General features: G+C 42.4%; 1 protein-coding gene across 17 annotated transcripts in view; it reads right to left on the minus strand.

The window, feature by feature from the left end:
• LOC122552175 (adhesion G protein-coupled receptor L1-like) overlaps positions 1-13931 on the minus strand; it is a 588240-nt gene that overhangs the window by 368431 nt on the left and 205878 nt on the right. The window lies entirely within an intron of this gene.

Here is a 13931-nt window from a genome sequence, read left to right on the forward strand (position 1 = left end):
CAGAGAAAGAAAGAGGAGAGAGAAAAACAGGAGAGTACAGAAAACAGACAAAGACAAAAAAGAAATTGAAAAACTGCAAGAACATTGGAGGAAAGGTTGTTTTGAGCTGAGATACTCTAAATTGTTCACAGGATTGCCCAAACTCAGTGCTGAATAGAGCATCACATGAAGTTGCTGTGTGTTTACACAGTGTAAAAATCCATATCTTTACAGTGCCATCTATCACTATTGTGTCAAAGGTCAGGCAGCCAAAGGCCCCATGGATTGACCACATAATCAACATAACCTGTGCTCAGAGGGAACGTCAGTCATAACTCATTGATTACTCAATCTGGTCAACATGTGACTGCAGACCTACAGCAATATGGTTCACTCTTAAAAGACCTCAGAAAGGGTCCAACAAGCCACTCAGTTCAAGGGCAATTAGGGATGGGCAACAAAGAATGCCCTTGCCGGCAATACCATGATTGAATTAAAACATAAACTGGCTTGATTCTCTAATACAGTATGCACCTGTCATTTCTGATTATCTCCCTTTCTGATCTCCATTTCACTCTTTATATACTTTAGACATCTCTGCAGAAAGCTCGAGCTTTAATGTCCTTCTTGCCCCATGGAAGCTTGTATACACTGAACCCAAAGTATCTCCTTTGTGAATGCTTTCCGTAACAGCGCAAGGCTAAACGAAGGGCTTAGAAATAAGAGCTGGGGAAAAAGCTACCTTTGAAGATGAGGGTTAGATTTCTATGTTCAACATGTGAAGCCGGTGTGGAGAATGGTAGATGAAACTTGTTTGAGGTATTTGGTGCTGGATTTAAAGCAGGCAAGAGGGGTTTTGCCCATCAGTGAGGAGTCTTGACCATGGGAAGTCTCATGTTGCCTACTTTGTGCAAGGCATGTTGGTAATATTAGCCTTGTCCAGAATCATGGACCCCAAGGGAAGGAAATCCCACTCTCCGAGTGCTGCCAGTCAACCAGAGGGCAATGGCTGTCGTAGCGCCAATGAGTTTTTTAGACTAGACCAAACACTTCAAAATATATTAAGAAGATATCCTAGACTCTAACTTTTTCTTATTTTAAAGGTAAGTATAAGGATATTGCATTCCAGATGCAATTTGTTTGGTCAAATTGCTCGACTTTAAGCGAAACACACATTTTTATACTACAGTTAAATTACAGACAAAATAAAAACAAAATAATTGACTTAACTGTAATACTATTGAAATACTTAACAAAGTAATATATGTATGAACTACCACTGTTCCAATATAGTTACATCCCATAAACACGCCCTCGACAAAGGTAAATTCAGTAAAATAGACTATCTCACATGCAGTTCCTACCATAGGAGGAGAATCTCTAGCTTTTAGCTGTAATAGAGAGAGAATAAGAGCTTCCCCACCCTGCATCAAGACTCCAGCAACTGCAAAAGCTAAAACTAAACATCCTGGTTCTGTGGGAGTTTGATCCCGCCCTTTCAGGTTACTTCTATTGTTCCAACTTTTTAAAAAATCCCAAGGCCTCACCAGCTGTTTATTGGCTTTGAGCAGACCACTCTGTCTCAACTTTTCTTAGTAAAACAATCCAGAATAAAACACACCTCTTAAAGCCATCGTATCATCACACCTCCCACCTTAAAAAAAGTGAACCATCAATATACAAACATGCCTCCATTTTTAAACACCTTAAATATTAGTACACTACAATAGATATACATTACATTGACTCTGAGCATACAAACATTCACTACTACAGTGCGTTTTTTTTCCACTACTGAACATCTCTGTCTTTTTTCATCAAAGGCGCAATAACATGTCAGCAATTACATTCTCTCATCCTGCTACATGTATAGTTTCAAATTGAATGGTTGCAATAATAAGCTCCACCTAAACAGTCCGATATTTTTATCATTAACATTTTCCAAAAACATTTAGAGGTTATGATCAGTATATACAATTACTGGCAATATAAATGCTGAAATGTTGCACGTCCAACACTAAACTCAAGGTCTCCTTCTCGATTCTGGGATTTCTTTTGATGATTATTCAATTTTCTGTAAAAATACTCAATAAGTTTTCCTTTCTTCTCATCGTCTTCTTGCAAGAGTTACAGCACTGACACCCACATCACTCGCCTCAATAGCCATATTGAATGGCTTTGCATAACACTGGAGCAGTGGTTAACACAGCTTTTAGGCAGTCAAATGCCTTCTGACATTCCTCCATCCACTGAAATTTTCTGCACTTCTTCAACAGGTCTGTCAGTGAAGTTATCGCACTGCTAACATTCAATACAAACTTCTGATAAAACCCACTCAGTCCCAGAAATTGTAGTACTTCCTCCTCATGTCAATGGTATAGGAAACTTCCTAGTAATCTTTTGTTTCACATCCTGCAAGGCTATTTGTCATGTACAATGACATATACCAGGAACATGACTAAGGCTTTCGCGAACTCACTCTTAGCCAGGTTAGTCACCAAGCCTGCCTCCTGAAGTTGATCAAACAAGTCAGATAGATGCTCCAAATGTTCCTTGCATTTTTAGTCACCAGATCATCAATGCACACCATACAATTGGGTTATCTCAAAATGACTTTATTCATTAGTCTTTGAAGTTTGGCTGGTGCATGACTTTAAACTGGTACAGTCCACTCTGCATCATGAAAGCCAAATTTTCCTTTGGTCTTTCAGATAAAGGTACCTACAGTATCCTATGAGTAAGCCCAACCTTTGCCTTTCAAACGTGGAACAGGATATGATTCAGATTTTGTAACCGCATTGACTTTGTGATAGTCCATACGTAATCATTGGGTATCATCTGGTTTTGGCACCATTACTATGGGTGAGTTCTATTTGCTGCAACTTGTATCGATTATATTGTCTTTGAGCATGTGTTCAATCTCTTTTTGAACCTGTGCCAACTTAATAGGGTTAAGTCCCGGGTGAATTAGTTGTTGATTGAACTTGGTTCTTCACTTTGTGTTGTAACTAGTAACATATTCTCTGTTTGCTTTCCTTCCCTATCAAAATACATTTTGAGTACATTCACAGGATACACTCTATGAGATTTCTTTCTGTCTGGCATTCTTAACAAATAATTCACCTCAGAGTCAAGAGTGCGGTGCTGGAAAAGCACAGCAGGTCAGTCAGCATCTGAGGAGCAGGAGAATCGACGCTTCGGGCACAAGCCCTTTATCAGGAATGAATCATCATTAATTCCTCATTAAGAGCTTATATCCGAAACAGACTCTCGACTCTGATCTCCAGCATCTGCAGTCCTCACTTTCTCCTGGTTGATTTCAACCTAACTGTGAAGCCTCTTCCAAGGAAGTGTTTCTTGAAGAAGTTCTCCTCCTCTCTCCGCAAGGATCTCAGTAAGTCTCTCTCTCACTGCACCCCCCCCCCCCCCCCCCCCCAAGGTCATCTCCTCTGTCATGAAGCTGTTCACCACGTCCTGAAGCAGACTCGCTACCACAGCCACATTTCCTTCATCACCATTCATTCCTGATGAAGGGCTTATGCCCGAAACATCAATTCTCCTGCTCCTCAGATGCTGCCTGACCTGCTCTGATTTTCCAGCACCACACTCTCGACTCTGATTTCCAGTATCTGCAATCCTCTCTTTCTCCTAAATAATTCATCTTACTCAGTTTCCTAGGCCCACTAAACCTTACCTTTAAATGTTCACCTACAAACTGGGAATAATACTAATGCTTACCTCCAAGAGCAAAATTATGAATTTTTTATTTCTTGTCTGCTTCCTGTTACATCACATGCTGCACTACTTTTAAATGTTGTCTAGCCAACTCACTCGTTTTATTTTATCCTTTCCTAAAATTTGACATATAGTCCAAACATGTGGTCTTCAAACTCTGACTCACCGATTTCTCTTTAATTAATTTCAGTGGTCCTTTCACTTCATACCCAAAAACAGGTGGAATTTCTTTATCCCAATCCTCTGGATAATCTTGACTATAAGCTCGCAATGTGGTCTTTAAAGTTTGATGCCACCATTTTAATGCTCCGTGCAATTCTGGATGGTACACATTGCATTTGAATCGTTTTATTCCTAAGCTATCTATAACTTCCTTGAATAATTTTGATGAAAAATTTGACCCTTGATCCAATTATATTTCTGTGGGTAGTCTATATCTAGTAAAAAAAACTGAGTAACTCTTCTACCATCCTTTCAGACATGATACTGCATAATGGAATGGCCAAAAAATACCCACTTTTTTAACTTTAGGTCGGGGTCCTATCCAATCAATTAGGACTCTTGTGAAAGGTTCCTCAAATGTGGGAATGGGTACTAAGGCTGTTGGTTTTATCACTGCCTGAGGTTTTCCAGTTATGTGACACATATGACATGTCCAGCAAAATTCATTCACAATTGGAAGTAAGTTTTCTTTACCACAGTAATTCATGTGGCAGCTTGGTGGCTCAGTGGTTAGCACTGCTGTCTCACAGTGCCAGGGACCTGGGTTTGATCCCAACCTTGGGTGACTGTCTGTGTGGAGTTTGTACATTCTCCCCGTGTCTGCGTGGGTTTCCTCCAGGTGCTCCGGTTTCCTCCCACAGTCCAAAGATGTGCCGGTCAGGTGAATTGGCTAAATTGTTCAGAGTTAATTGCAGGGGTAAATGTGGAGTGAGAGGGTAAGGGAATAGATCAGTGTGGACTTGTTGGGTCAAAGGGCCTATTTCCACATTGTAAGGATTCTATGAAGTCTTTCTGAATGTGATACCTGCAACACCTCCTTTTCTATAATCCACCAGTAATACAACTTGATGAACTTCTGCCTACGTTTCATCTGTCTGAATGTGTGATGGTCTCCATTTCTTCATCAAGACTTCATTTTTAAGGTAGTAACATTCTGGGTTACACGCAGCTTCTTCTTCTGTGTCTGCTTTTTGATACAACTGCTTTTAGTTTTCCCCTTTCTGTTGGAATTCAGCTAATTTTGCTGAACTAAAAATATCCACTTTGTCCTCCATCTGTTCTTGTTTTTTCTCCTCAACCATTTGATCAAACATAGTTTCTGATAACTGAACTTCAATGTCCTTATCTTTATCCTTGATTTCTCCTCCTGTTTCAATCTGTGGCTTTGTGACTTTGTCACCACAAATTCAAGAAAACTCCCAGAATATACTTGCTGTAACTCATCATTTGAGTGATTTTTCAGTTTGTTTTAACCACAGTAAGCATCACTCCCACCTGTAGTCCAGCTATATCATTACCTATGATAAACTGTATTTCCAGAATCAAGAATTTCTCTATTACTCCTGCCACCACTTCACCACTTTTCACCCAACTCTCCAACCTCATTTTATATAATGGAACCCTACTCATCCCACCATGAATTATAAGCTCCTCTTATAGCGATACAATAATCTTTCAGAATTTCATATCTCCTCATCTCTCACCATCAAAAATTGACTTGCTCCTGAATCTTTTTAAAATTTTAATTTCTTCACCTACTCTTCCTGGCATACATGAGTAACCCTGACCTATGCAAGTGAAGTATTTAATGAGATCTGGCACTTTCTTCTCAACTAACCCCTGACCAGGTTATACATTCTTTTGCAGCTTTTTAGCTTCCACTTTCCCACTTGAACAAAACTCACTCCTGTTTTCCCACATCTGTCTTGCCAGTACTTTTTCTAAACCATGGCTTCATGTAGCCTGCTTTATTAGTGAAAACGCCTGAGCTTTTTTACTTTATTTTCCCCTCTTGGTGTACCTTTTAAACCTGTGGTAAACTATCTTTATTACCTTCAATGAAGTCTCCTTTTCCCTTACCACCTGAGGATTTCTCGTTTCCCCAATTTCTTACCCTCACAGATTGAAATTGATGTCAAGCCAAACTTTGATTTATGATCCAACTCATAATCATCTGCCATTTCTGCTGCTAGTCTTGCAGTCTTAACTCTCTGTTCTTCCGCATGAGTATTCACTACTTCAGGAAGTGAATTTTTGAACTCTTCCAAAATAATTGTCTCCCTAAGATTGTTATATGTTTGCTCTTATCTACCTATCAAAATTACTTTATTTGTTCCTTTCAAGCTATGTGTTCATTTGACTAGGTTCCCTCCTTAGATTCCTAAAATGTCTGTACGCTTATGGCACAATCTGACATACACTTAAGATGGCTTTTCTCACCTCATTGTACTCACCAGATAGCTTCTCTTATAGTGATGCAAATATCTCACTAACTCAACTACCAACTATCAACCATACCTATGGTCACTGGCCATTGCATTGGCTTGTCATAGTTGTAGGTATGTTCACGGAGATGGGAAGTTGATTTGCAGATGTTTCGCCCCCTGTCTCGGTGACATCTTCAGTGCTTTGGAGCCTCCTATGAAGCACCGCTGTACCATCTCTTTTGGATTTTATTTGGTTTTGTTCCTGCTGCTTCTAGTTGTTCATAGTCATGGCCAGTATATTGGGTCGAGGTCAATGTGCTTGTTGATGGAGGCCAAGGATGACTGCCATGCTTCTAGAAATTCTCTGACTCTCTGTTTAGTTTGTCCTATGATCATTGTTGTCCCAGTTGAATTTGTGGTCCTTGTCATCTGTGCGTGTCACTACTAGGGACAGCTGGTCATGGCATTTAGTGGCTAGTTGGTGGTCATGGATGCGGATTGCAAGTTGTCTGCCTCTTTGTCTGATATAGTGTTTCGTGCAGTCTATGCATGGAATCTTGTAAATTACATCAGTCTTGCACAGGATGGGTACTGGCTCTTTTGTCCTTGTGAGTGGTTGTCTGAGCGTGGCTGCTGGTTTATGGGCTTTCATGAATCCCAATGGTCAGAGAGGTCTGGCTGTCAGAACCGAGACGTTTTTTAAATAAGGTAGTGCAGCTAGTGAGTTAGGTCATGGCATGTCCTCGTCGTGTTGTTTGTCTGTTAGGTACCTATGGAGGAAATTGCGGGGATATCCATTCTTCGCAAAGATTCTGCAGAGGTGTTCTTCTTCTCTTCGTTGGTCAGGAGTGCTGCAGTGTGTTGCAGCCATTTTGAACAGGGTCCTAATGCAGCTTCTCTTGTGTGTGTTCAGATGGTTGCTGTTGTATTTCAGAACCTAGTCGGTGTGTGTGGTTTTCCTGTCCACTTTTGTTCAGCCATTTTCTCAAAAGAAATGATAAAGGCTTCTACATCCTTCTCATCAAACCGAGGCAACGCTTGAACATATTTAAACAGATTTCCAACAAGCCTTTGCCTCTGATGGGATTTCTCTCCATCACTGTCCTCATCATTATGCCTACCTTTCACCTCTACCTCTATCCCTTGTCATAGACTAGAGATATTGCGGCGAGTAAGTCACCTCCTGACACCCCAAAGTCTATCCACCATCTACAAGGCACAAGTCAGAAGTGTGATGGAATACTCCTCACTTGGAGGAGAAAGTGAGGGCTACAGATGCTGGAGATCAGAGCTGAAAATGTGTTGCTGGAAAGGCGCAGCAGGTCAGGCAGCATCCAAGTAGCAGGAGAATCGACGTTTCGGGCATAAGCCCTTCTCGAAACGTCGATTCTCCTGCTCCTTGGATGCTCAATACTCCTCACTTGCCTGAATGGGTACAGCTCCAACAACACTCAAGAAGCTTGACACCATCCAGGACAAACAACTCACTTGATTGGCACCACATCTACAAACATTCAATCCTTCCATCACTAGCACACGGGAGCAGCAATGCGTACTATCTACCAGATACATTGCAGAAATTCAACAAGATCCTTAGACAGCGCCTTCCTTCCAAACCCATGACCACTTACGTCTAGAAGGGCAAACGCAGCAGGTACTTGGGTACACCACCCCCTTCAAGTTCCCCTCCAAGCCCCTCACCACCCTGACTTGGAAATATGCCGCCGTTCGTTCACAGTCGTTGGATAAAAACCCTGGAATTCCCTCCCTACCAGCACTGTGGATCAACCCACAGCAAGTGGACTGCAGCGATTCAAGAAGGCAGCTCACCACCACCTTCTCAAGGGCAATAGGGATGGGCCATCAATGCTGGCCCAGCCTGTGATACCCAAGTCCCACACATGAATTAAAAGAAATTAAGTCGACTTTTGAGTTTGCAATTCCAACCTCTCAAGTTGAAAACTCTCTCTTTCTCGCTTTCTTCTGCTAGGGCCTTTCTTTTCTTTTCGTTTTGTTCTTCCAGGACTATTCTTTCTTGTTCTTTTTCCTCTGCTAGAACTATTCTCTCTTTCTGCTTTTCTTCTGCTTCAAATCATAATTTAAACTGTTCTATTTTCTTATCATGTTCAAGCTACTTTATTTGCCATTGAATTTTAGCCATTTCCAAATATTCTGATGGCATTTCCAGCAATTGTAAATGGCGAGCTATTGCTACAATTACCTCCTCTTTTTGCATGGACAAAGGTAAACTCAACTCCAGCTTGTCTACCAGTTCCATAAGCTTTGCCTGGCTTTTTCTAAAACTCTGACTTCTTCCACCCCCAAGAAACTCTTAGTGACTGAAAGAGCCTTTATTACACAAGGTACACCCTGTTTAAACCGACCGAATGCAACACCCGAAAAGCGAACATCAACACTCACCACTCACTAGCTGTTGAGGCTAACGATCCTAAAACCGACCCAGAATTAGAGATTTTGATCCCTACGAGAGCCCCTAATTTGTTATGGACCAGACAAAAGCCCCTCAAAACATCTGCGGGACGCAAGCACAAAGCCATCATTTCCGGGATGCATGCGCAAAGCAAACATCTCTGGGACACACACACGCGAAGCAACCCCTCCACCCCACGGCCAAACACTTCAATTCCCCTTCCCACTCCCCCAAAGACATGCAAGTCCTGGGCCTCCTCCATCGCCAAACCTTTACCACCCACCTGAGGAAGAATATCTCATCTTTCGCCTTGGGACCCTCCAACCACATGGCTTCAATGTGGATTTCACCACTTTCCTCATTTCCCCTGTCCCCATCTTATCCCAGACCCAACCTTCCAACTTGGAATCTCCCTCTTGACCTGTCCTACCTGTCCAATTTCCTTCCCACCTATCCATTCCACTCACCTCTCTGACCTATCACCTTCTCCCCCACCTTCATCTACCAATTGCACTCTCAGCTACCTACCTCCCACCCCAGAACCCCCCGCCCACTCCCATTTATCTCTCATCTCCCCCCAGCCCACAAGCCTCATTCCTGGTGAATGGCTTATGCCCGAAACGTCAATTCTCCTGCTCCTTGGATGCTGCCTGACCGGCTGTGCTTTTCTATTATCACACTCTCGCCCCTTGAAACCTGTCATCTATAGAGGGGGAGGTGAGGAGCTTCGAACCTTTGGATTTGTGGTCAGGAACAGCATCAAAATTTGGACGTGCTCATTTCTAAGCGCAGGATACATTCCTGATGTCTAAAGTTCAACATATGCCAGTAATGGGAGTCGGGCCTTTTTACTGTTTTTTTACTACAGACCTTGGAGAATAAGAGCTAAGTTGCCTGGCAAAGGCTCTTTGATGACAAGGTTCTAATCTGCTCACCCCGTTTCATGCCTGAGTGCCAGGTATAAAAAGCCCTCCATTGGTACCTCTCGGGCGGGCACAGTTCCTGGAACTTTTAGCCCATGAACTGACCCACCACTTCCCAATCTTGTCGTGCATCATCCAATTAAAAATGGAAAACATTTATGTGTGTCCCCTTTCCCCCATCTCCAAAACTGGATTGACCTTAACTCTCAGTCAAATAATCTTCCCGTCTAAAATATTTTCACAGAATCACAGAATTGTTCTGGAGCGGAAACAGCCCGTTGTGCCTCAGTCGGCTCGTGAAATAAGCATCGTTGCCTCGCACCAATTTCCTACCTCTTGCCCATATCCCTGAACACCACTTCTAGCCAAATGATCATCCAATGCCCTTTTGGATGTCTCAATTGAACGTGAAACTGAACCGTATTTTAAGAGCACAAAAAATATTTAAAAATAGCAAAAAATAAAATTTATGTTTAAATGGCCTGTTTTGATGTTCACTTTCTGAGGCTATAGACCAATCTTAGCTGGATGGTAACCTCACTGATTGAGCACACTATATCTGCATTTCAAACATCTTACAGTGTATTGAGTACAAGAGTTGAAAGGTCATGTTGCAGCGAGACAGGACATTGGTGAGACCACTTTTAGAATACTGTGTGCAATTCTGGTCTCCCTGCTATCGGAAGGATGTTGTTAAACTTGAAAGGGTTCAGAAAAGATTTACAAGAATTTTTTGGGGATTGGAGGGCACATGGAATGGCTGAATAGGCTGGGGCTATTTTCCCCGGAGAAAGTGAGGACTGCAGATGCTGAAGATTAGAATCGAAAGTGTGGTGCTGGAAAAGCACAGCAGGTCAGGCAGCATCCGAGGAGCAGGAGAATTGATATTTCGGGCATATGCCCGAATTCCTGATGAAGGGCTTCTGCCTGAAATGTCGATTCTCCTGCTCCTCGGATGATGCCTGACCTGCTGTGCTTTGCCAGCACTACACTCTCAGCTATTTTCCCTGGAGCGTCGGAGGCTGAGGGGTGACCTTGTAGAGGTTTATAAAATCATGAGGGGCACGGATAGGGTAGATAGACAAAGTATTTTTCCCATGGTAGGGGAGTCCAAAACGAGAGGACATAGGTTTCAGGTGAGAAGGGAAAGATTTAAAAGTGACCTGAGGGGCAACCTTTTCACACGGGGGGTTGCTGCATGTATGGAACGAACTTGCAGAGGAAGTGGTGGATGCAGGTACAATTACAACATTTAAAAGGCATCCAGATGGATACATGATTGAAGGGTTTGGAAGAAAATGGACCAAATCCTGGTAAATGGGACTAGATCAGTTTAAGAGGTCTAGTTGTCATGGACTGAGGGGTCTTTTTCCATGTTGTGTAACTCTACGTCTGGGTGTATGATGATTCCCATCCACCAAGTTTCTATTCTCTTCCTTTCTGATTTGTTTCTGCCTTTACTGCTTAGAGTTCACATCTCCAGGCTTTGTGAAAACCTCAGTACTCTGCCTGTCTTGTTGATGGGAAATGTTAGCCAGGTACAGGAAGGGTTAAGAACCACACACAAGATGAAGGGAATTCATTAACCTTTACTGATGTCTCTGGATCCTCTGTTATTAAACATCCCTCATTCTTGTGGATCAGGCTGTCTTTGAAGATGTCAGTATAATTAGGGAGCTGGCAGACAGGAGTCCAGGGTCAGACCTGAGTGGTCTTGCACTTTGCTCACTCAAATGCACTGCCCCTCCCCTACCGCTATCACAGAAAGGAATCGGTGGCTGAGCATCGATCGTTCAGACAATAGAGGTGCAGAGCTGAGTACGACAGTCGCTGAATATTAATGGATCAGTGTGAATGAGCAGAGCCGCTCTCGACATACAGAACCCAATCAATTGGGTGATTATGAATCCATCAGTAACCATCTTTGTACCTGTTGAAATCAGGGTCAGTTCAGTGAATCGTGAGGTGGTCAGGGTCAATAGTGTGATTGGTGTCGGTATCAGTCTGTGCTGAGCATGTTAAGTACAAACGCTAATCGGGGAGTTACAGACCTTGATGTATAGGAATAAGTCCAAAGGTATTCTAAGCACTGCATCGGCCATACATGGCCTCTCCAAACACATAGTGTCTGTGCCATTTATTTTATACTCCCATATTCCTATTTCCACTCAACTGCTGATTTGTAGGTACTCCTTGAAAAGGTTAACTTATCATTACAAGATAATCTCCATCTATCAGGATATAAAGATATAAACAGTCTTCAACAGGTGCCTCTGTGATCATTCATAGTCTAACAGCACCCAGCTAAGGTGGCAATATCTATTTACTCTTAAGTTGAGCTGCATGTTTCACAAGTGACCTTCATGCATTTTTGATGTAATGTAGCTAACCAAAGTTGGTCTACCATATAGAAGGCACAAGTTAGGAGTGTGACAGAATTATTTCCCACTTGCCTGGATGGGTGCAGCTCCAAAGACACCCAAGAAGCTTGGTACTATCCAGGGCAAAGCAACCTGCTTGGTTAGGATTGTATCCACAAACATCTACTCCCTCGACCACAGACAGTCAGTAGCAGCAGTGTGTACTATCTACAAAAGGCAATGCAGAAATTCATCAAAGATCCTCAGACAGCACCTTTCAAACCTATGACCATTACCAAGAAAGTCTGATGGCAGTAAATCTACCCAAAACATCTCGGATCATATCTGACAGTACAAGATGGTGACGACAGTGAGGACCAAGCCAATAGAAGATGCTTGCAGCAATTGACATCACTGTTTCCCATTATAAGACTGACTCCCAACTTCCCTTCCTGGTTCCCATATGTCTCCAAACAGTTTCTTATAGCCCCACCTTCTTCAGATCTACCATTACTGCGCCTCTCTTCCAAACAACAACAACTCTTGGCTTCTCTTTCCTTGTAATCTGCATACGCCTCTTCCACCTTCCTTTCCAACATGTTGTCACCTCCCAAGTTCACACCCATCTTTTCTGGAACTCCATATTTGAATGATGTCAAAAAGATTTCTGCAGCTGCCAAATTCTTCTGCTCCTGCCATCGTACATAGCTTAATGTCAAATTTTAATTGCTCAAATGCCTGTGAAATATTATGGGACTTCTTACTGCATTTGCAGTGTTATAGAAAGACAAGATGTTGCTCTTAATGTTCATTCTAATATGCTCAATTCAAGAACCCACTGTAAGAGGTTCAGTACATCCTCTGCATCAACCAACTAGGATCAAACAGTGATAAGACTCGAGGATAAGGCAACAGAACATGCACCTTCCCAAGCACTGCAGGGCAATTATGTGATGCTTGCATCTAATAAGGTACACAGGCAGAGCCAGGAAAGTTTAGGTGTATTATGTTGAAGCCAATTTGCTAGAAGGGATTGTTAAATTTTACAATCATTCTGCTGAAGCAATTAGCAAATCCCAGTATGGATTGGAGAGAAAGACATCCTTTCTCACCAACTGATGTCAGATCTTTGAGAGGATAACGGTAGCGATACTGGGATGCTTGGACAATATATATTTTGTTTTATTTGGATTTGGGATATAGCCATTTTTGGTGAGACCAGGATTTATCACCTGCTTCCAGTGGCCCTTGAGAAGGGGATACTGAGCTACCTCCTTGAACCACTGCAATCTGATAGTGTAAGTACAACTCACAGTGCTGCTGGGAAGGATTTCCAGGATTTTGACCCAGCGACTGAGGATCGATGGGCTTGAAGAAACAGAGGACGAGAAACAGGGTGAGAAATATAGGGGGAGAAACACTGACTGAGAGTCAATCACAGATTTGGAAGGCGCTATCAAAGAAAGCTTGGGGTGGAGCTGCCATGTATATAATGGTGAAGCACACTAGTGCTAGTGAGTGAGTGAGTAGCAGAGCAGTAAATGTTTAAGGTGGTGGATGCTGTAACGATCTACTGGGTTGATTTAACCTAGATGTTATTCTTTACTTATTCCTTCATGGCGTATGGGTATTGTTAGTAAGAATGTCATTACTTGTCCATCCTTAATTGCTCTTGAAGAGGTTTGATCATCTTGAGTGTTGTTGGAGCTGCATGCACACAGGCAAGTGAAGAATTCCAGCATACTCCTGGCTTGTATCCTGTAGGTGGGATAAAGGCATTGGCATTACAGAAGGTGATTTCATCACCATAGAATCCCCAGTATGTAACTTACTCTTGTATAACCATCATTTTTAAATGGCTGATCCAATTCAGTTTGGACAGTACCAGTAAAACTAATGGGGGTGAAGGGCTAAATGTTCCCTGGACATGATGGACTGTACCCAAGGAATTTAAAGAAAGTAGCCCTAGAGATCCACATTCAACATTCACTCCCTCTACCACCAACACTAAGTAACAGCAGTGTGCACCATCTATAAGATGCAATGAAGAAATTTACCAAGGCTCCTTAGACTG

This window comes from Chiloscyllium plagiosum, chromosome 8 (genome assembly GCF_004010195.1).
Source record: "Chiloscyllium plagiosum isolate BGI_BamShark_2017 chromosome 8, ASM401019v2, whole genome shotgun sequence".
In the NCBI taxonomy this organism is placed as follows: Eukaryota; Metazoa; Chordata; class Chondrichthyes; order Orectolobiformes; family Hemiscylliidae; genus Chiloscyllium; species Chiloscyllium plagiosum.